The sequence below is a fragment of the Camponotus floridanus genome, unplaced genomic scaffold (assembly GCF_003227725.1).
Source record: "Camponotus floridanus strain SB8 unplaced genomic scaffold, Cflo_v7.5 scaffold3, whole genome shotgun sequence".
Classification (NCBI taxonomy): domain Eukaryota; kingdom Metazoa; phylum Arthropoda; class Insecta; order Hymenoptera; family Formicidae; genus Camponotus; species Camponotus floridanus.
The window spans coordinates 155,053-180,652 of record NW_020229436.1 but is presented as its reverse complement, the minus strand read 5'-3'; the positions used below and the strand labels follow the sequence as shown (position 1 = coordinate 180,652).

General features: G+C 36.1%; 1 protein-coding gene across 2 annotated transcripts in view; it reads left to right on the top strand.

Annotated features, from left to right (window-relative positions):
* Window positions 1-25,600, top strand: part of LOC105257651 (zinc finger protein 608-like) — a 150,389-nt gene that overhangs the window by 20,429 nt on the left and 104,360 nt on the right. The window contains exon 2 of one of the 2 annotated variants that reach the window (XM_025410082.1): window positions 10,685-10,832. The gene's annotated coding sequence lies outside the window, so the exon portion shown is untranslated. Of the gene's footprint in view, window positions 1-10,684; window positions 10,833-17,168; window positions 17,973-25,600 lie in introns of those variants that run through there. The other variant, XM_025410083.1, reaches the window with a different exon arrangement.

Sequence of the window (25,600 nt, the reverse complement as noted above, 5' to 3'; positions counted from 1 at the left end):
GGGAGGAATTCTTTAGAATAAATAAATTTTTTAGAGCATTCGCATCTCGTCGTTATACATGTATGGAAAGAAAGAGAAAAAAGATGCTGAAGAAAAATTTAAAATATTAATTTGATTTATTCATCATGATATCGAGTATTTCAATTTCATACCCTTTTTATAAACTCTTTAAAATGGAATAATACATAATCCATAAAGCTTTACCTTGAGAGAGAGAGAGAGAGCATCATTCTTTTATAATATATAAATTATTTGATACTTTTCATCAATTATATCCATGTATGTGTGTGTGTGTGTGTGTCATCAGTAACGATACTGAAAAGATATCAATGGGCAAGTGTCATTCGCCAATGCCGACAATTGAAGCATTTGACACCGAGCGGACAGAAGTGTCGATATCCTGAATTTAAGCATCCTCACGTAGAGGCGTTCATTCGTGCACGCTACAGATCAGACGCTTAGGGCGCGCAGAAGCATGCATGCACGTTAGGCGAAAGAGAGAGAGAGAGAGAGAATGATAGACGAGAGACCACGCAGAGGGAGAGAGAGAGAAGCTCGTCGTCATCTTCGTATTATTGTTCGCCTGCGGGCCGATAGACCGCCGGCACTCGGCAAGTCAGGCAGTCAAGTCAGGCAGTCAAGCCAGGCAGTCACCTGCCTATTAGGGAACCGGGGAGATTCCTGAGTGCCTTGTAGTATGCGCTCCTTACTGCGTTCTCTCTCCTTCTCTCTTCTCATATATATATGTTTACATATATGTGCGTAATACACACACACATATCTTTTCTGGTTCCTCTCTGCGCTATCATTCCAGTCCGCCGACAGTGTACCACATCACATCGATATTGTCGTGTCGCGTCTCACAACGACAGCATCGGTGTTTCACACGCCATATGGGCTTTGTATAGCCGGCGAGTTCTCTCTCTCTCTCTGTCTGTCATGTATACTTTACGCTCTACCCGTCTGTATGTATGGCACTCCGTGTTCCTCGCAACGTGCACGCACGCTCGATACGTGTGTGCGTGCGTACGTGTGCCGCGCACGCCTACGTACTTACGTAGTCGAGAACTCGTAAAGCCGCCGCCAATGCGCGGGAGGCGTCGCTGTCAAAGGCGCTTCGCTTTATTTACGAGGCAGGAACTCGTTACGTTACGGGTCCGCGGCGGATAGCACGCGCATTCGCTCGGACCATGAATCGGAGCGCGGTAAAACTGCAGTTACCTTCGTTGCTTTCAAGTTCGCATTTCCATACACGTCCACGCGCTTTCGAAACAAGACGAATACCACGAATACTAGGAGAGACCGCTTTTGATGATTATAATAACAAATTTTTTTTTAATTTGGAATCTGTCCACCTTTCCCCAAATATATCATGCATATTTATGTGTATTTGGGAGAGAAAGAAAGAAGAAGAGGAAAGAAATATAGCACAGCTGCTTTTTACCGTCCAATCCGTTTGGTTAACAGTATACGCTCGATGAACGATTAACATTCTATGCATGCAAATCAGATTATAAATAGATTCACGGATTTCAATGCAAATAGGATTATTATGCATTCGTAGTTATTATCGAATAATGTGGCGCGATGTCATTGTTTTGTTTTTTTCATCACTACTGTATATCGCGCTAGTGTGTAATACAGGCATGGATTTGTTCGTCTTAAATAGTTGGCACATCGCCAATATGAAGCAAGATGTATTTACTGCACAAGTATACACGGTACCTAGTTTTCCCTCATATATTTCTCTAGTGATTTATCGTTTCTAATTTTGCTGATAAACCGTTGTTTGAAGTAATGAGTAAAATTAACATACGTAACATTATTTATTTTTCAATTAATTCCACGTAATTTCACATAACGTAAATGATTTCTTAAGGATAATTACTTCAAAGAAATATCTCTCGTTTTTGTTGCGCATATTTCTAATTTTAATGCAAAAATATATATGTTTTATTTCTATTCTTCGTCATTTAAATCCTCCTAAAGACGATCCTTCAGTCAAGAGAAAAATCTGCAATCTTAAATTTCCACAATAGGTGTTTTCTCGTATCTTTTACTGTATCGTAGAAGCAAAGAGGTCTCAAAGATTATTTTGCAAAAGGTATTTAGAAGGTATCTTAAATCGTCCCTGAATGGGGGAAACCAAAGTCGGTTGTCCTTGCGGTTAATCGTGCTCACCGATTACAGTTGCTCGGCCGTGTTCGTGCACAATGAACTGTTCGACGAAATCAGGTACACGGCCGCAAAACGCAATCAGTGTCGCTTACGATGTCGTACACACGGCGATTATACTGGCGCGCGGCATGGCCATTATAAATAATACCATGTCGATTTTTGCATTCGTTTTGCATACAAAGCGACTTGCAATTAACATAATGCGATCCGACACACGGCCTATGAATTTGTTCTCGCGCATTTGCTTTATTAATATTTGGCTATTAATACACCCGCGGCGAGTCGACTTGCGCGTCGCGACATAAGGACTATTGATTTAATTATCAATAAATGTCACTCGACGATTTTTCAGAAACAGACTGGGAAATAAACGTGTTAACTTTAAATCGATCATTTAAATGATTAATCGTTGTTAACGATTATTTCATCTTACAACGATAAGCTCTTCGTGTTACGATGAACTTTGTGTTATGGGCAACTACTATATTTGTCGAGGTACTTATGATGCTTCGATAATCGCGGATAACTTCAAGTATCGATGCTCGCGAAAGTTTCAGCATCTCTAGTTTGAGAGCGGATAGATGACAGGGGGATGAGGGATGGGGGAGACGGGGAGAACCGTAGAAGAATTTACATTCCATACCGACGAATAATTGCGTCGAGACGTCGGACGACGGAGCGGAAGCGCGCGCGGAACGAAATTGAAATAATAAAAATTGCGGCGTTTACGCGACGCAATACTGTAGGATTTATCGCGACGTTAAAGCGGCGGCATCGATTTTTCCGTATAACACGCCACGCGAGAGTTTTTCGATGGCGCGCGCTTTAACGAGCGTGTTTTCGCCCATATAACCCGTCGTGAAACGTTACAGCCCGGGTTTTATGGTAAAGCAACACGGTGGTTTTCAAAATGGCCGGGTTCACCTCATGTCACCGGCTGTGTGGTGGATGATTCTCTCCCTCCTCTCTCCTCCCCTCCCTTTCCACCCTCTCTCTCTCTCGCTCGCTCGCTCTCCTCCTGCCCCGGTTGCTGATCGATAACGCGTGTGACAGCGTCGCGACGCCGCTCTCTGTCCCTCGTCCCTCTCCTTCTCTTTCTGGCCTCTCCACGGGGGATTAGGGTAAATGGATTCGAAATTAGAGCGCGTGCGATATCGCGTTTTACCGCGCGATTAATTCGATCGCGGTCATCCAAGCGGACGAATCGATTTCTCAATTTTTTCCGGCGCGGATTAATTAATTGAGTGCCTTTCGAAGCGCGCGAATCATCCTTTTAAAATTTTTTAGATTATTAACACTCGATTGAGCCGCGCAGCATCGTAAAATGTAATTACGAGGAAAATGTTATCAACTGAAAGATGATATTGTGTGATATTAATAGCAGATAGAGTAATATCCTTATCGATATAAATATTATAATACGAATATTAATTTAATTATACGTATAAAATATTAAATATAATGTATAATGCAATTTTATTAAATATACTAAAGTTGATGCATTTTCGCGTAACTACATTTTTTTATAATTCTTTCCTCATCCAACTTTTTAAGAGATATTTTCCTCTTTGACATTTAACCATTAAATTAAAAGTAAACTATTAATGTCAAAAATATTAAATATTGACAATGAATATCAATATTATTGAAATATACCTACCTATCGGGGAAACATGATATGCGTGACTGATCGGAAATAATATTTGGCGGCTGGAATCAGCCTCGGCAAATATTTGTGCGACAGTTTTGTGAGCTTAAATACGACTCATTAAGAGCGTTTGTATAGCATGAGGTGATCCCAGCTGCTCAAATATCACAACGATAAGGGGCCTACAATTATCAATGCATACAAAACCCACGCGTTCGGCTGCGTAAGTGCAAAGTAAGATCATTCTAGTTGTTACTTTTGCCATTTGAAAATAAATTGCCATATCGTCTATCTCCTCTTAAGGAAGATACACATTTCTATACACATTTCTATTTCTTGTATCATTAGTATGCGAGTATATCTGCCTTTTATCGGGAAACGCAGATAATATCGTTATCTTTAAATAGCGATTAAGATATTAATTAAATAAAAAAAAATAATGTTTTTTTATACATCTGACAAATGCTCTGCAGACTCACAAAAGAAAGTTTCCTCCATTTCAAAAAGTTTCAAACTGTTGGATTTATGTCACAGAGAGCGAGGCTTTCATATTTCTTTGTTATGTTAAACTCCCGCAAACAAAAGATATGAAATTTTCTCTCGAATTGTCCTCGCTATTCGTATAAATTGTAAAAGGTTAATTCGAACAAATTGCACTAACGAAGGCGTTTGGTGCATCCAAAATCATTAATAGAGTTTGAACGCTCTCGAATGACTTTCGCTTGATACATGAATAGGTACATTAATTGCTTGAATCGCTTTCCGAAGTATATCGATTTTTCATCAATTTTTTTTCGAAAGCTCATAAAAGTCATACATCACTGCTTTTCTTTTTCTCTTCTTTTTTAAGAATAATAGTAATTTAATTTGTTTAAACATTGGGATAAAAAATGTCAGACTAATATATATTTTACATATACATAATATTTTATACATATTTAATATTCTTTGGTTATCTCTTATCGTGAAAAATGTTATCTTTTGAGTTTTCCAAAAATTAATTTATTCTTGAAGAGTTCAGAAAGCTTGATATAAAAAGAAAAAAATTATCGTTTGCGATCGTAATTTCGAATTTCAGCTTTTAACGTGATGAAGTGATATTTAATCGGTATACTTATCGGGCTTAATCTGATATAAACGTTCGCGCGAGAATATTTTTTTTTTATCACTATCGCGCGCGAAAATTGCGCTTCTAGCTGAGCGGAACGATCACTCCTAATCGATACCGATTAATGATAGACAAGTCAGCAGATCGTGATTTCGAGGTACTCGTTAAGCAATAAACTGAGAAAACATAATTAAAGGGCGCTTAGGCGAACATGATTTTTTCCGTGTATCGACATCAAACTGATCGATTATCGAAACCAACCAAGTATTCTAGCATTGTCAACATCGTGTCGAAGCTAAATTAATGAGATATAATCGGTAAGCAGAGAAGACTTGAGAAAATCTTTTTTAATCTTTTAATCTTTTCTAAATAATTTATATAATGATTTATTTCTACGAATTAAGTATATTTTTCAATATAATATAATGATATAAAATAGTGATTCAATATATCTTATAGTTTTCAAGAAAAATATTTTTAAGTAAAAATTAAGTTTAGGATTTTTCAACATTTATAATAATTATAAGATATATAATTTTTTGTTTTTTCTTCAAATATATATATTATGTGTTTTAATGTTTATAATTGTATTAATGAAAAAAAAAAGATTTCTAATTTGTTAAAATTTTTTTAATTAGATGTGAACTTTAGAAAGTTATATAAACTTTCGCGTCTTTCGCAAAGGCTTCCCTTATAGCAAATTTTTATTGTCGAATCGAATGTTAGAAAGTATAACGGTGACTGATGTATTATGTGCGCGCCACATGCGATAATCATAGTAATCGAGTCGAGTTATATGCCACGACACGAAACACTTCGACACGAGTCAGTTCAGAATTGATTCGAGGGGACAGACTTTTGCGTGATGTTGTACCTTCCGTCGATTATCACCGACAAGTCCTCTTTATGGCTCCGAGAAACCCGAAGATATTATTTCGGCCTATACAAAGAAATTCTTTCGAAACAGAAAATCAAAGTAAAAAACGAGACCTTCAGATCTAAAGATATCCAAAAATATTTAGATAAAATTTTAATGGTTTTCCAAGTATATCGTAAAAGAAATCTTTTCTCGAAGTTATTTTCGTCAATTTACTTTTTAAGTAAAAATATTTTACTCCAAAAAAATCGAAAAGAATTTTTGGAAATTTCAATTTTTAGGATTATTAAATAATTTAAATTCTTCAGTAAAAATGTAAATAATTTTTATATACATTTTTCATTTATTGTGATTTGATATGTAAATTACTCAATAAAATAAGGGAGAAAAAATTTTGATGAAGTAAAGAAAAAAAGTTTCATATCATTCATTCACAGTCACACACATAAATCTATATAATAAATCTAAGCATCATTTAGCGGGAACAATGTGATCATCGATCGGAAACGGCGCCTTTTAACCGTTCTTTTTATCACGCTTGGTGTAAATGCGACAAATCGTCCGTCAAACAAGATTAAATACCATCGTGTGGACGATCGCGCGTAAATGGTCCTTGAATGTGAAGGCCGAGAGCGTGATTCAATGATGTATCGACCTGTCGGGCTTTTTTGAATACTAAAGTTCACTATAATCGTTTCTTTGTTCTCGTTAACATTAAATATCAATCGAAATAAATAAAATTGAGGCTTAAATGGAACGATTCATTAATCATTGATAGGAATTTTCAGCTCTTCATATATACTTAGTGATATTTCAATGTTATATCAATAATTGGAAGCTATATTAATGTCATAAAATATCATAAAATATAACGTTCTCCTTCTTTCTCTCTCTTTCGCTCTTGTCATATTCTTATTATCTTATTATCTTTGATATACGAGCTCTTTTTATCGTCTATTTGTTTATTCAATTTTCATTGCTTCGTTAAAACGTTGTAAATCATTATTATTTCATTCCACAAAAGTCAAGAAAGAAGCAAAGCGAAAAATTGAAATAACCAGGATATTTTAAAATTCTAGTGGCTTGTTTTGTTGTACAATGGTTACATTCCTGATTCCAGTTTGTGTCGGTTGACAGTGTCGGTCAAAAGATTTCACGGTCGGTCATCCGTAGTTGTCGATCATTGTAACGAGCTTTTGAAAGCCCTTCGAGAGAATCATCCCACCCCCCCTTCCCCTTTTCCGACCAGCTGAAGCTCTATCATTCGCTGCCGATGAAGCTGCCATCGATTGTCACGATCGAACGATTATTATCCTCTACATACTGTGCTCGTGTATCGGGTCTGTCGCAGCGATCAATTTCACGAGAATCGACGTTTGTCTGCCGTCATCTCGCTCCCGATTTATAACGCCAATCTTTTATTTCAATCCCGAGATGCGTTTGTATTCATTCGAATTGCTCGTGAAAAAAATATTCTCCCTTCGGTTAAAAATGATTGAGAGAGATGAAAGGAAAATGCTTAAAAAATTCCCACTCTGGGTAATTTTTTATGATTTTTACCGCGGCCATTCTTTACAAGGAACAGGGACTTTATAAAATAAAATGCTACCCGATAAAATTGCTAAAACGTCATTTGATAGATTTTGGACGCGCGCTACATTATTAAAATAAATATTCCATCAACATTTTTGTCTTCTGTTTTTATTTTGGCATAAAAATTTAACAAATACTCGAAAGATGTCCGAGAGTTTAAAAGGATATCTGACAGCTGAATTGACAAGCGCTACATATATTTCTTTTTTCCCGGAGGGAAAATAAAAACACCGGGCAAAAAAATGTGTGCTGCGGCTACGGAAATCCGGTCACCGGGGAAATTTCGGACGATACACTTGTCCGCGTGCAAACTGTCGAATTTATGGGAAACCGCCGAGTCGGGGGTACAAAGGTTAACTTGTGTTGAAAACGCGATGCACTTCTTACGAGCCTTATGCTAAAAGGAGCGCAAAAAGCACGAAGAGGTGGTGTGCATGCGACTAGTCGATACAACGTGTCGTAGGGAAGCAGTTGGTCGTATCACACGCGAGTCGTAGACGAACGAGACGAGCTGGAGTCTGGAGTTAGACACGAGCTCCGGAGGAGGGGCAGGAGGGGGATGCCGGGAGGGAAGAGAATCGTCGCGGCATGAATAATGTATCGTGAATATTGTAGCCGGTCTCGGGACAGCTGCTGTCAGTGGCCAATTACAGGCGGCTTATAAAACAAATAAATCGACCGGCCGAGCGATTGCGCATAAATTAAGATCGCGGCCTTTGCTCGACCTAATCGAGCTCTAGGAATTGAACAACGGTTTGTCATCGTTGTCGTCGTCGTTAACGCTCATTGTCAGATTCATCGAGCGAGTTGAATTACTCGTCGCGAGAAACGCGTCTCTCATTGAACGTCGGTTGAATCGAGAGGCTCCTCGTCTCGCTTCAATTAAGTCGTGATCGAGAAGATCGCGATTAATTATTCGGAATTGACGACTTCCGGAGACGCACGATTTGTCCGAGTGATAAAATTCGACTCCAAAGATGAAAGAATTGTTTCCACCGCTGTCAAATATGGCGAACTAAAAGTTCCAAGTGTGTCGTGCGTCCATTTCACATTCGCACAAATACAATGATGCTCGTTTTCCGGCGTTGAGCCTCACCGACGAATTTGCGCGAAAAAAAAGGCGTTCCTCGATCATAACGCGGCCGGGAATGAATGTCGGAGTAACGAGAATCCAATAATGTCGCTTCCATTAAACGTCAACGGTACGTAATTACTCGGAGGCTCTCGTTGGAACGTTGCGGCAAAAATCAATCGTTCTGGCGCGCGCGGTCGCCGAGAGCGAAGCAAGCGCGCGGGGATGAATAGATTGAATTTCTAGAATGAAACTCCCGGTCCTTGTATACGTGTATACCGCGCCTTACTCGCTATCGATATACACACGCCGGCGAGCTTCTGTTTATGCAATACTCGTGCGTTCGAGTAACGAATAATCCATATTTACGAATACCTTTACATATCGATGAGTCGCGCGGCGCAATTGCCAATCATTTGACTGCAGTCAAGTGTCGCGTCCATATTGATACAGTGTTATGTGATGATAAACAAGTATAAAACCGGTATAATTTCGGTGAGTGTGCAGTGCAATGGCGAGAGAAAATGATTTATAACGCGATAATGATATTATAACGTTTCGATTCCGTTTAATTTCATGTTGCCTCTCTATAACTAGGATAATCTCTATCGAGATGAAGCTACGATATATTCGAACGCAATCAATGTTAATATCGGTAATTATCATCCGCGTACGCGTAAATAAAGTTGTTTCCTCTCGTCGAAAAATATCTCTGGCGCGTTTGATTTTTGAAAGGCCGTTTATTTTCGCGTTTGTCTTTTCATCGTAACGGAATGTTGCAAAATATTCGAGGTCCACGGGAACGAAATGGTCGGAATTCCGATTCACGGAAAAAAATCTCGTTTAATCTGGAAAATATTTAAGTTTGGAGTGAAAGAATCCGAAAGATATTTTGCCGGCGCGAACGTAATCACGCGCGTAAAACGGAAAAGTATTCTTCGACGAGTTTTCATCGCCGGTTTTATGCTTTGCTATTCGGAACGGTATCCTTGCTTGTCGTGCAATTTCCGCTACTCGGTCGACGGTTAGTGTAACGGATGAATAAGTTTGTGAGTGCGAACGCGAATGCATATTCAGGTATTACGTACGAAAGTAATTTAGCGGCAAATAACCGTTGCTTTCCAAGAAGCTACGATCTTATAAACGAAGACTGTATTTCGCTCGTAATTCTGTCGTCATAATTAAAATCCGCTTGATAATGTTGTTAACTGCCGTGAAAGCGTAGAAAGATCTATTCACGTGTGCGATATTACGTCATCAAATTTAAAATTTATTCGCACTAATAAAATTTATTTAAAATTTATTCGCAAAACGTTTATTATCGTGTATTTTTACAAATTGATCTTTCGAATTGATGAAATTATATTAATCGAAGTGCAATTTCCATATTTGGTTATTATTCCGATAAGGTTAAAAATATTCGATAAGGTTAAAAAATTATAAAGTAAGATTCGTTTATAAATTGCTTCGAATTTCCGGCATTTCTGACTGACTAGAGTGATAAATGGTTCAATCAATATTTAAGTATATTTAGAAAAATATTTTAAGATGATGTCGGACACGTACAATGTGAGACGATCTTTAAATTTCATTTGACTCGGGTTGAATGAGGTAAAAGCACATTATTATTCCAGCGTCGTTCACGATTCGTTCGTTTCGAGAATAAATTCATACACTTAGATAGCAAGCCATGGTAGCAAATTTATATGAATATTTGCGAACAAACTCTCTCACGTCGTCTGTATTCCAAATATGGCCACAACTGAAGTTCACGCACACTTGATTCATCGGGCGTAAACTGCTCGCGACCTGTATTCTCAATTTATTCCTACCCAAGTTTGCGAACAGCTTGTTGTGGACAACTAACGAGCAGTTACAAAGTTGTATTCCTGCATTGTTAATATGTATATCTCTCAATCGAAACTTCAAAATCCAGGATTCTGCCCACTTTAACATAGCTTGAACTCGAAATATCTATTACTTTTGTATTTTAGGCGTAAGTGTGTATTTTAAGGATTATCCGAGAAGTGTTTTGTTAATGTAAAAGATCGCAATGTAAATTAAAGAGGAAAGATTCGAAGGTAATAGAATTTGAATTTTTTTACTTTGTCAACGATCGAAAGAAAGAAAAGAAAGAAAAGAATATTTTTAGAAAAGATTTTTATCTTGTATTTATCTAAACATGAGTTTTAAATGTTGTGTTTACAGTTGAGTCATTGGCGAAGATGAGACAATTTCCGGAGAAGAGAGGATGAAGCTTCTTCATTTAAAGACCAGATTCAGGATGTCAAAGGATAATGTACCGTTATTTTCCCAACCAAAGGCAAGGAAATTAAGTCGCGACTTTAAGGTGAAGGTAAGTAAATTCTTTGTAATTTGTAGTTGCAATCTCTAGTTATTCCTTCATTTCTTTGGATCGGCTACGTGATATTTATGTAAATTGTTTTTCTTGCCCATCATTTAATATTCTTTCGAAAACATTGTTTTATATATTAAAACGACATGATTTTATTGATTAATCTTTAAAAACATGTTACGTTAGGTTTTAACTTTAATTGCTGAATGATTATTAAAACGCAATTAAAATTTAAAAAATTTGCAATTTCCAATTTAATTTGATTTTTATAATAAAAGGCTGGTAATGAATTTTTTGTCCCATTGATCTTTACAAAGGTGTCGTGAATCACTAAAAAAATGCCAGTTGGATCTATTTTCTATTGTTTCTTCGGCGTTGGAATAAAAAAACGCTTGACGATACTACTACTTTTATTATATTTAACGGGGAAAGTTTATCAGTATTTTTAAAAGAATTCGCGCGCGTTCGCGAAGACGAAGTTTTCTAAACACGAGCACCTCTTCTCGGAGAAAAAAAATTTACGTTCGACATTTTCCCGTCGCTATTAGTTCACTAGACAAAGGAGCAGTTTAACAGAACCTCGTTGCGCGATTCACGGAAGAAGTCGACACGTTGAAAGTTCTCTTAACGGCGGGAGCTTCTTTCCCTCTTTCCGTGCCGCGGCAATTTTCATCCTTCCACAACTACGTTGCACGGTAAGGTCTTTAATGGCTTCTACGCGGTAAAGAGAGAGAGAGAGAGAGAAGGCTTCGTCGAGCGTAGCACGAAGAGAAGGCGCTACGAGATAGCGTTGCCAGATGTCCTGTATATAGGGGAGAATGTCCTGTATTTTAGCTCGACTTTTAACGTCCTGGTCGAGAACATTTCCGTCGGGAATGCAATCCTCTTGTATTTCAAAGTTTTTACATTTAATTAAAGTTTGTCACGTGAATATATGGATATTGTTTTTATAGTATGGAATATTTATATCGAGATTATTATATATTTTTTGTTTACATTTGATTTATTTTTTCTTGTTCTTTCGGGTGAGATTTCCATCATAAATTTATTATATATAAAATTTCGTCATAAATTTATATTTATATATATTATATACAAAAATATATAAAAACGTTTCTTTTTGCAAAACATTGGAAATTATCGATTCACATAGCTCTCTGTATTATCTTTAATGCATATCCTCGGAATTAAATGTGATCAAAGGTGATCGTTACGTTTGATGAGCGATATCCGATGGAAAACGATCGTTTTCGAATAATTTATTTCCAGTTATACCGGAGCAAGGTTATTAGAAGTAGTCGAAGGCTATTATAAGGTGCAAGAAACATCTGGAGTCGTCTCTTTGATTTATATCAGCGCGAGTTAAAAGTCTTCATCGATTTTATCGCGTCGTCGGACATACTGTTTGCACGTCGATCGAAATGCGCGTTCGATGAAAAATTATAATTACCGTTGTACGAATAGGGTCTTTTTACCTTTTGCCTTTCTTTATAGATAATAAATGGTGACACGCGCGATAAAATGTCAACGCTAATGTAACGACATCAATATCAGATATCCGGTTGTCCCGTAAATCCATGAATCCATTTGTGTAATAATAAAATAAAAAAAAAATAAAAAAACCCGGCGGTTGAATTTATGAATGTTCTCGTTAACGCAAACGCGACACCGCACATTCTCTCTTTCGCTCGGTTAGTCCCGACAAGAGAAGTTCCGATAAATTTGAAACTGTAGAAAAATGCAAAGTAGCTTGATCCAATTATCTTTTTTGTTCGCAATTGAAAAGCGATACAAAAAGCTGAAACAATTTCCCATGTATAAATCGAAACTTATTATTTATTTTTGAAGATGCTTTTATAATAACTAAAAAATAATTTAATTTAAAACACTTAAAATTAATCTGAAAAAGTTAAAATGGTTGAAAAGTTCGATAAAAAATATTTACAAAATATTTATATCATTCAAATAATTCTCTAACGAAATTTTTAACTATTTTACTATTCATAAGAGTCGAGAAATTTGACAGAACTATAAATCAAGATGTCAAGAAATTTGACATTTATGGATAACTTGAAGCAGAAATTCATCATTGAGACGAGTGACGCAATTAAAAAAAAGAGAATTACACGTAACAAAAGTGTGATTAAATCTTGATTTGATGAAGACACGTATTATATTTTATATACATATAATATGATAGATACATAAAATACGATTTTTTTGTATAAATTGTACTTAGTATTCGCTTTATCATTTTTATCTGGCAGTGCGAATCAACTACACGGAGTGTAATATTTTATTGTCAGAACGTACGAGAGCTCACTACATATTTATCGACCGCGACGTGATTTGAATATGCGCCGCTGCCTTTAATGTATCCTCATTGCATTACGCTTATGATACGGTAGCGAAGCTCAGAGATGCTAGAATATGAATCGACTACCTTATTATAAATTACCATCCATTCCATAAATTGGTGTAAAGTATCATGAATAGAAAGTAGGAGAGCTCGCTGAGAGAGTCGATGTATTCAATTGTCTGAAAAATTCGTCTCGGGAGTTGTGTATCGAATTAAAAGGAATCAATTAGTACGCGGTAAAAATAGTGCTAATAAAGTAAAAAAAATAACATGAAATAAGAATGTAAGAGAATCTATTAAGCTCGCAAAAACTACTATATATATTCTTTATTTCCATAAATTTATTTTTTCAAAATTAAAGATTGAAAGATGCAATAAAATTATTTAATTTAAATAACTATTCGATTATCATTTTTTACATGTAAAATAGAAATAAATCTATGAAGAGTCACGTAATGAAGATAGAACGGAATTCGAAGCTTTTAAGGTCGTTTCGCAATATCGCTTTACAAATACGAAAGATACGCGTTGTTGCGGAAATAAAGCCATTAATTACGAATTTATGCCGAATCGCGGTAGCCATTGAGCTCATCGAGCGCCAACGAACGCAACTCTCTGTCTCATTTACGGGCAATTAACGCGCAGCACAACGCGCGGAGATTAATAAACACGCGACGCCCACGCGGAAGGCAGACAGAAGGTACGAGACGGGTATAATTTAGCAGCGGTCACGAGGGGGAGCGTTAATTGAGAATGATCGACTCTCCTCGCCGCGGCGCGGAGAGGCTGGAACAAATAAATGGCAGTCGGTTCGAGCCGCGTATCGCATCGTCGCATCTTCCTCGTCTTATTCCTCATGATTCCAATTTTTCCTTCGTGCCGACACGATAAAGAGACCATTCCACCGCCTCGAAACAAGATTGATCGCGAAGCGTGCTCGCGTGAACGCCACGAGGAAGGATGCAAGATCGTTCGCACCAAGCCCACCTCGATTTTCAAGAGGGAACCAAGAAAGAGATTAAATTCAATCTGCTATTGAGAGGGACTTTATGAAATAATTCATTTATCTGGAAAGAAATATTTTGGAAAATATTTGTTACGATGAAATATCTCTAAATACATGAAAAAAATTAATATTCTTTATTTTAGATGCAATATTGATTTTTTGTGGATTAGATAGAATGTTTTAAAATTAGAATTACTCTCTCTCTCTTTTGATCTGCGCGAGCGGATACATTAATTAACGCGGAAATTTCAGATTCGATGTTGATTCAAGTTGATCAAAGAGTCCGCGAAAATTGAAAAATTCGTGCAATTCTAAATATTAAAATTATGCACGAAAGAATGTAAACTCTTTTACTTTTCTCGTGAAAATATACAGATGTAACATACGATATAACGCGCTGCTCCGAAGTATTTAAAATTCCCTCGCGCTCTCTTCCTAAATTGTTCTCTTTCGATTGTTCTACCAATTATCAAATCCCCTATATATTCGATGTAAAGGGAGAGCGCGAGAGATAGAGAGCGATAAAATGAGATGATGAAAAGGGCGATACGAGGTAATGGAGTGAAGGACGAGAGGGAAGACGAAGGGGCGAGAGAAAGAAGGATAGACATACATATACAGTAGAAAGGGTCGATCACAGAGGTACAATGAAAGCAATATCGGTAGACGAAGATAAAAGAAATTCTCTTCGTCGAGTTTTGTTTAGAGGAAAGCAGATAGATCCGAATGGATTTATAAAAAACCAGGCGTATATCCAACGTAGATGAAACTATATCGATAGCGCTGTTTGGCAGCGGCGTCGAATCGTTAAGTCATGTTTCGTTTAGTGTAGAACGCACGGTGTGTCCTAACCGCGGACAGGTGTTCCCAACATGTTCTAAATAAACCTCGAGATAAAGCGGTAAACTTGAGAGGGATTGCATAAGCCTGTTTGTTAGCATTAATTTCTTCTCGCCTCAGCCCGGCATCGTTTTAATGATCTTGATAGCCGATCATAGTAAACAATATTTGTAGAACGTCTCATTTAGAATATCTATTATCATTGATGGAACTATTTTAGAAAAATACAATTCCCGAAACTGGCTTTATTCTAAATATCTGCAAGTCTATTTTAAATGAAATCAATGAAAGTAGATCTCAAAAGCAATTATAATTTTCAATACGTTCGTGTTATTTTTAAAACAATCGATAATTGCATCGGTAAATTTAGATTATTTAACGATAAAAGATTCCAATTAGTAATGTGAAATTCAATTTATAATGTTAATAGAAGAAATGTTATTCTTAACGATTTTAACTGCATTGTAGATTGATTTCAATAGATACATTTATATCTTATTTTAACATATATATATTTCCATTTAAAAATATTTGCAAAAAAGATTGAAAAGTATCGAGATTTAAATAATGCATATTTCATTATCTGATAAATTGAATTTTCTTCGACATAAATAAAAGATATCCTTTATTTTGAACAATACTGCAATATATATATATCGAACTCGTCGATATCAGAGTGGAATAACTTCAAATATACTCTTGTGTTAGAGAGACACGTCCCACTTTCGCTTCACCATTCTCGGTTCGTATCGGCTTTATAGCATATCCGTTCAGAACCTAATATACATTGAATTTCCTTCAAACGATTGATAAATCAGATATTCACAATATGGGAAGTTCGCCAATGTTGCAGAGATAGCTTCAGATTCCTTTGTAATACATGAAAGATCTGTCTCGCGACGCCACTGCCAGATATCTTACTTAAAATTTAGAGAACAATATTTAGAGAACATCGAGCTTCTTAAGAGAATCACGTGTAAAATCTTATCATCGTATTATTATTTAATTTTTTTTAACGTAAAAAAATTGCATATTTCTTATCTACTATAGATTTTATTATATATAATATCTTGTATATATAATAAATTTCTCAAATACATATTATATATCTTGTTTTTTAATTACAATGTATCTAAAATTTATATCAAATGTCGGAAAGAGGAATTTTGAAATATTACTAACAATGAAGCGAGGACAGCTTTCTCTTATTCATCAAGTCGATATCACATTATATATTCGTCTCATTAATCTTATAGAGAATCTAAACATACATCTATTCATAATGTATTTATTAATAACTTGAGATAACCTAAATGCTTCTTATTTTGATTTATATAAGAAAAACAATGTGTGTATATATACCTCGTGTATATATAAAAATATACCTCGTTTATATCGTGCTTGATATATTTAAAATATTTTTTCCGAACAAATTTACTATTTAACAGCTTGATAACAAAAATATACCTTTTTTTATTTTACACACAAGTACATAAAATACATAAATACTAGTTCGCGTTTATCAATATTCCAATTATCTTCTTATCTCTAAACGTCAATTTTTTCTATAGGAAAAAAACCTTTAACATTTGTGAAAAAATTTTCTTTATAAGGGAGGAAAAAAACCTTTAACATTGTTATTTATACAATAATTGAACGCGTTTTCTATTTTGATATACGTTCAACAATATTATCGATGCTCCAACTATTCTCTTATTTCTGCCAATATTTTTCTTTCTAAGGAAATTCGATTTATTAAAGGTTTACGTCATATTACTGTTATGTGTTCTATTCGTAATTCGACACAATTGAACGTATTTCAACAATGGAGAGACAGAGAGAGAGAGAGAGAAAGATTTCTCGCGAGTTTATCAATAGTCCAAATATTTCAAGTCCAAATACCTCCTTATTAAAAAAGAACAAGAGCGGCTCATCCTTCGCATGCTACGCCACTGCTGGGTCGTATTGGCCGCTGGCGGTGGAAGGGACCGGCGATACCTCAGTAAACGCCAAGCGCTCGAACCATCGATGCCATGGCGAAGCGGTTTACAAGAGAAAGAGAGAGAGAAAGACTATTCGCAATAAGAGAACCGGTGTGTTGATCCCAACGTCGATGAAACGCTGATCGACGTAGCCGATGGCTTGTTGTCCGTGACTCGATTCGCCCGATGATTCCCGGTGTCGCGAGAATCGTTCAGCAGTGCAGCAGGAGCGCAGCCAACGACTTCCACCGGGAAATCCTATTTGCTCGCGTGCGCGCACGCGTATGTGTGTGCATTTGTGTGTATAGATATCTCTGTATACGCACGTAGGAGTACACACACTCTCATTCTCTTTGGAATGCGTGTACGGCCGTGTGTGTGTGTGTGCATCGTGTTAGTACATTCGTGTTACGCAATAGATGACGATACTCTCTGACGTGTGCGTTAACGTTTGTTATCACCGTTTGTTGTTCCTGTACGCGCGGTTTTTTATGCACCAAATTGGCTGTGCGACAACGCGATCGACGGAGAGGTGCACTGGTTGCTGGTTGTTGTCTTCCTCGGGATGCGGATGCTGTTGGAGTAGCAGCGCCTCTCCGCGCACAACTACAGACCCAGGCAGGAGGGCAGAGGGAGAGAGAGCCCCATCCACACATATGTATCACTAGGAATGAAACCGCGCACGCATGCGCGTAGGGTGAAAACCGCCGGTCCTCTGCTGCTCCATCGTTCTCTCCTCTTCGCTCTCCTCTTCCGTCTCTCTCTTTTCGTCGTCCCTTTCCTTCCTGTTTCTTCTCCCTCCCGACATCTCCCGTTGGATTACCTCACGGACAAAGGATACGTAAACGGGGATATACGCGCTGGATAAACTTCATCGGGGTTTCATCTCTCTCCCTCCCTCCCTCTCTTTCTTTCTCCCTCAACGGCTCTCCGCCCCGTCGACGACTATATAGGTATTGTTCCTTGCTATGCTCTGCTTTACTCTCTGTTCCGCACCCTGTGCATCGGGGTAGTGGTGTGTGTGTGTGTGTGTATGTGTGTGTTCGATAAGTGTAGTCGACGCAAACTCTCTCCCGGAGGGAAACAAAAATCTTTTTGTTAATCTTAGGCATGTTGAGGTCGGGAAGACTCTATTTTCTTAGTTTGATAAAATTGTCCTAACATTGTTATTTTTATCTATGCCTTCCATGTATATATATATATATATATATATATATATATATATATATATATATATCTTTCTCTCTCGCTCTTTCCACCTCTTTTATATCTTTTCTAGATAAAACGAGACAGAGAGAAAAGAAAAAGACGAGTCTAGGAAGATTGCCTGAAAGCTCTTGTGTACCTGACAAATATTGTCCTTGTAAATTTATACCAGTATAGGACATTTCGTGCCATTCTTTATGTCTATGGACTATTAGTTTATAGTAAATTTTTCTTTAACAAATAAGAGAAAAGAAAAGATTTTTTACAACTTTTTTTTTTTTTATGAATACGCGTAATCTCGATTAACTTGATTTAAGCAAAAATAAATACCTAAAAATATCGTGCATTTTGCACTAGCAATTTTTAATTTGAAAAATTATTTAAATTAAAATGAAATTGTTTGCAGATAAATTCTAACTCGTTGTTAGAAACACTTGTAGAAATTCTGTTGAGGTAATGGAAGCAAACCGATATCTCGCATTATGTACGATACTGCAGATCTTAACAGAGACACTTATGAGATAATCTCCTTTACACTTTAAGTAATGTCACCCGTATATATTCCCTATCCAATAAGATCCTTCTTCGTGCCACGTAGCTTCTTCTCTCGCTTAATGAAGCGCGGCAGTTTGCCCTGTCGGATGTGTACACGGTTCTGCTTTAGGCCGTGTACAATTAATGGAGATTCCTCCTGGCCTCCTGGTATCGATCGCGAACGTGACAGATAGATGCCCAGGACGATAGTAATAGGATCAATCGCGACCGGCACATCTGCGGCCCCTATATAACTTATAATGCCGCCGCAAGTTATGATGAGCGAGCGGGCGATGCGTTATATGCGTGGTAGATTACACATTCAGACACGCACGTACACACGCACGAGACGTTATTGCACGACGGACTTGTGCATTAGAAAAACTTGATCGCTTCGGTGCTTTAATACGATCAACTGTTGAAAGGATCGGTTTTATTCAGGCGAGAACGATAATATTTATTTACCATACGAAAAGTTATTTTCCAAATACATATATTTATCTTCAATCTTATATTCGTGTCTATTTTCACTTTAAATTTACAATATAAATCTGTTTCGAATACAAATATGTACATTCATCGATTATCTCGAAATGTGACACGTACGATTGGAAATCGTATTTCATAGAAAATAAATATCTATGTAGAGATAATATATGTATGTGTAGAAATCCTCGGATGTATGTGTGTGTGTGTTATCTGCATCATCAGATAATATTAAATCGTATTCAATGTAAATATTAAAGATAAAACTAATTTCACATATATAATTACAAAGTATATTTTATTCTCTCGGTAACTTCGAATGAACATGAATGTTGTACATTAACAGAGTGGTTTGGCTGGTTTCATCATCGATTTCTTATTACAGCTATAAATATTAAAATAAATTACTTGTTTATTTAGAAATATTACTTCGTTTCAAAACTGATAAAGTTCACTTGATATATCTAAATTGATACAATCAATGATTTTATGCTTAAACTGTATTTTTCGTATTATTTATTATTTTATGTAAATCATCCGAATTGTATAAATTTAAAATATATACTTTTATATTCTGTATATTTTCATCATGTATAAAAATATGAAAATATGATTCATTTCTCTGCGTAATGTTACGTTGTAGATAAATATCGACACGTAATCAACAACTAATAAATCTCTCTCTCTCACACACACACACACACACACACACACACAAGCATCCCGAATAAATACATCTATAAATCATCTCATATATAAATCTGTCAGTTAACAATTTGATCAGCATTTATCGAAATTTGCTCAAGTTTAATGTCTAGTAATTTCGCAACAGCGTAATGGATATTGCGAGGATCCTTGTGGAAAAAAGGAATATTAAAAGAACTGATTATACCATTGCGATAACTACGTCGTTTCTCCAGTTATGGGCGATGTAACGACGGACGGATTGATTTCTCTGAAGCAATCATCGCACGATGATCATGTAACATTTGCAAAAATCACGAGCCTTGTCAACGACGGTAGATGCATTAAACTGACTTGCCGGCTGGTTCATTACATAAAATCCCAGACATTACTGCTCTTTCCAGCTGTGCTGCGAGATTGGTCGCCCGTATTTTCACTCGAATGATCGCCATCATTGTATTTAAACGCTCTTCTCTTGCCGACGAATCAATTGAGAGAACTCGTTCATCGGAATATCAGCTTTCAATTTGCTAAGTGCGGTTGAATCAACTTTGTATCGACAAAAATATTGAATGTCGATGTTTGCTTCAGAGGAGTCAATCAATCATAATATTTTTAAATAAGAAAATTACTATTATATATGCGTATATTTAATCGAAATTTCTACAAAAAAAATCTTTACAATTTTTTTTTGAAAATATTAAATAACATATATTTGAAAAAATATCAAAAGTATACATAAATATAAGAATTAATAAAAGATTCATTTCTAGTTAATTTGCGATACTGATAATTTATATTATGTCTGTGTGTGTGTATATATATGTGTAGTCTGTACATTATAAACACATAGATCGATAGATAGATACAGTAGTATTTGCAGAACATACAAAATTTCTGAGATATCAAACAGAGCATGTCGATACACGTCGATATCTGGAAGTATGGACATGTTGATAATATTATTGCTCTAATATTCCTATCAGTGTAAGTAAGGAAATCTCGAATCGATCCGAATATATCCGTAAGACCGGTAATCTTGTCTTTCTCCTGGGAATTTTCTGTCACGAAGGCGATTCATGAGCGGATCTCGAGATATTTCTTGTAAAAATATCTATGCGATTACCTTTATGTACGCAACAAAAGAAGACGGCCTCTCTCTCGTCGCAGAAATATACTTACAGCTGTTCGGCTTGTCCCTCGGAAGCAGTAGGGAAGTTGAGGGAAAGAGAAGACGCCTGGAGAGAATGTTTCTCTTGTTCTGACAGGCGTGGAAATGAATTCACGGCAAAAGTTTGTCTTATTCCGCGGACGCGATAGTTAAGCGAGAAACCAAGTTCGTCCTGTGTCTCTCGCGCTTTCAACGCTCGGAAACGGAAGCGTCTCTAACCGAAGGTTTACAAGATAAAAGAGACGAGGAGATATTGGAGAACAGTTTCCTAGCGGAGCGTCTTTCACAATCGAAAAATCCCTCGTAACGGAGCTGGTTTGCTTCAAACTACTACTATCTTTAATGCGAGATACGTTCAAGTTTTTATTCAACCGTTTTTTCCATAATACTCTTGCAAATCCGTATATTTTAGACGATTCTACTTTATATTCCGTGACGGAATACGAAACAGGTTCTATATGCGATACGTGAGGTAAATTGTATTTCTGGATATGCGAGAAATAAAAGTGCATCATAATATATTTATTTTATATAGATCGCATAAATATTTTTATTTTATAGATGTTTATTTTATATATCGTATGTTATAAATTAATATTAGAAATGACGATGGTAACATTCATTTGTATGTTAATGAAATTCTCAAGCAATTTAAATATATTTTGTACGGAAATAATGATAAGAACAGTATCCAAGTAAGCACATGCTTTGCAAATGATTACGATATGAACTATCAATACATTGGTATCTCTGTTTAAATATGTACACGATCGTATACGATTTCGCGACAGGCCGAAAAGTCACAATCACTTGTAAAAAGCCGATGATAAATTATGCACGGGAGCATTAACGTCGATGTTTATGCTTGGCTTTTTGTACGCAAGCATACACGTAACAACGTTTTTACAATAGTTCATGAGTAAATAAGAACCTGAAAATTACAGGAGAGAAAAGGAGAGAGATATTTGTCCTTCACATTATATCCTTCACATTATTCATGTGATGATGTATTTTGCATCGTGAGAGCCATTTTAGTAGATCGATTCGTGCACGTGTCTTCCGCGACATGTCTCTTCCCTTCCCCCTCTCGGTTCGTTATCATCTGGGATCTCGGGTTCATCGCACTTCTGTTCGGAGGGTTCCTCAATCAATTCTCCTCCTAAAAAGTCCTCCTTAAGAAAAATATGTGAAGGCATTCATATATATGTCTGCGTGGCTTTAGAATTGTAAGCGAAGATAAAAAGGCTTCTACTGTTCGAAAGAGAATCAAAATCTTATCTCTTTTGCCTTTAAATCGAATATATTTTAAACAAATTCCTTAAATACATTTTTATTATTTTATTATTTTTAATAGTAGAAATATATTTTTAAAAGATGTTTCATGTTGGAAATAAAAAAAAACCTCGGTGTTATTGTCGTTCACTCGATGCTTATTCAGATTTCTCGGAACAATCAATAAATGTTAACAGTCTAATGTAAGATGCTTGTGCTCTTACATTGTACTCTTTCATATTATCAGAATCAATCGTCGACTCATATCTCTTTATTAAGCGCGATAACTACGGCCAACAAACAGTCGAGTAGATATTATCGAGTCAGTAGATGTTATTATCAATACATGTTACATAGATTGTGTGAACAACGATAAGCTAAATTGTCGTTGAATGTGAGATATGTCTGTAGTGCTTTCTAGAGATATTGATTTATCGTGGCTCTTCTCTTTCATCGCTCCGGAAAATAATGGTTTTTTAACGTCGAATTTTACACGCTATCGAACATGACTCTTTATTTGAATGTTCCATCGTTGCGAATTGCATTGACATTTAACAACATATTTAGACAGAAAATATCATTTAATATATATGAATTAATTATTGAAAGTGTGCCGAGCAGAAATAAATATATATATTTATTTATTTATTTCACAGGCAGAAAATTCTTCCAAATTAATTATTAATTTTGTTTCGAGAGATACACAAAGAGAAAGAGAACTAATTTACGAATAAATGTATTGTGCGCGAAGCAATTTTCGTTGATTCGCCGAAACGAATTTCGACGGAGGGGCGACTTGACTGCCACGCGTGATTTCGGAGATTTCTTCGTGGAGTCGTTGCTCCGAATTTATTCGTCCTCGATGAATACCGAGGACGGAGCGTGTCGAAGAAGGGTCTCTCGCCCTCAGCCATCGATCCACCAGGTGTTCTATATAGGTCTGAGACGTAATTGTCGAGGGTCGACGGCAGTGGATTCGTGTCAATGCGGAATTTCTTTTATGTTTTTTCTCACTAAGGACGATTCACCGAGCCGAGATGCTCCATCGTACAAACACATTATAGCAAACATCATAAAAAGCAACACGCGCGCACTGTTAAATGCAAAGATAAATAATTATGAACGTGAGAACATTTTCTGAGATGTAAAGAACGTGCTTAGAGTTTGCAAAAAAGGCATGAAAAGTTGCAAGTAATCGAAACAAATTAGTATTCTAATTTAATATTCAATTATAGAGGAAATATGGTAATTACGTCTGTAACGATAATAAATATATACGATCAGAACTTTTCAGTACATTTTTGATATTATTTTTGCGCGCGTGTTTGTTTTCTCTTTATTTAACATCCGCAATTTAATCGTATGAAGATCTTTTCGCCTTTTTTACTCGACAGAAGAGTTATAAAAAGATGCCACGATATTATATGTTAAAATCCCGCGATAATTAACGTTTAATGCACGCGGGGTGAAACGTAGCGGAATTCCCGGCGACTGGTGATAAATGCCTCGTTAAAAGTGCAACACGCGGCGGGAAGTGAAACACTGTTAGCAGTTGAAGTGACCATCGCCCACGATAAGCACTCATTTTCCGCAACGGCATCGTCGAGAACTCTGGCTGGCTGGCTGACTGGCTGGCAGGAACTGAGTCCACATATTTTTCAAGCTTCGAATACGTGCGCCAACTACGAACTTTCACGTATTCCCGAGCGACGCGAGTTTCCGCGAATATGCATTTCCCTTTTCGTGTGCGGGTCTGCGAGAAAGAGGAAGAAAGAGAGAGAGAGAGAGAGAGAGAGAGAGAGAGAGAGAGAGAGAGAGAGCATAAAACTTTTCCGCTCGTTTACGGACGCTCGGAGGTTTTCGCGTGCAATTTCTTTGCCGTTGCGTCCCGCTCGCGCATATTTTTCCACACTTTATTTGCGACGCTTAATGGTCAAAGACGCCTTTGGCATTTAAACGCGCATTATAGGCCGCAGAACCGCGCGCGAGATATGGCGGAGGCTGTAAAAGCGACGAGAGCCTTAAAACGTGTCCATGTAATTTGATGTTTATAACGGACATTATTAAAGTGACCGCACCTTTCCGTCGATTATTATTGAATGGCGTTATAACTGCCTTCCTCTTTCACCCATTACATGTAAAGCGAGTTTTATAATAAATTGTGTTTGAAATTTTGCTACTTATTCGCAATTAAGAGCAATTCAGTTGGTATATCATTCAGTGAGTTGAAGATAAAAGAATGATTGTCCGATATTGTATACAAAATAAATAATATTATAAATTATTTAAAAATGGAAAGAGGAGAAACGTTATATGAAATATTGAAGATTAAAATGTTACATATCATGTACAAGTAAAATAATAATTAAATAAAACATGAGAAATTCTGGTGATCCGTTATAAATGAAATGTTTTGCGATTAAACGCTCGCCTACACACACATACACATACACATTGTAAAAAATTTTATATTTAACGGATTATCATAATATATTTATAAGTATAATGAGATAAAAGGAGAGAGAAAAGAGGAAAAGAAATATATATTGCGTGTTTTAATTATCATTATTTTTATATATATATATATTACATTCTATTTAACTTTATCGTTGAATTTTATAGTTAAATTTTAACTTTTAGTTGAATTTTAGTTGAATTTTAACTTTATAGTTGAAAAAGAAAGAAGAAAAAATATAAAACGGAAATTCGACATATTTTTTTTATTACCAATATAAAAGTTTACTTTTTACATGATTTTATTAATGCGCTAATAGTGCACATTTTCAATTCAATCCACATTGTAGATTATTAAACTGAAACTGTCATATATATTCAGTAAACAATTATATAACTTGAAATGTAAAAAAAAAACTCGAGAATATCTAATTTATTTGTTTCAAGTTCATGTTCATGTTCCAAGTTCCACTTCATGGTTTGTCATGACATTTATCTCTTAATATGGCTATTAACCAGCTCATATACATATTATCATAGACATAAAGCGATAAACTTAGATATGTTATATATTTTCTATACTATTTAGTGAAACTTTAAGAGAAAAAGGAAGAAAAATGAGTATAGTATATTTTTTTCATTTTACATTAAACATTCTTTTACAATAAATTAATAGTTGCACTTTTGACATAAGATAGGAAAATAAAAAATAACATTTTTTCTTTCTTTTAAGATATTTAACTGGGTATATACATATAACCAATGCCTATATCT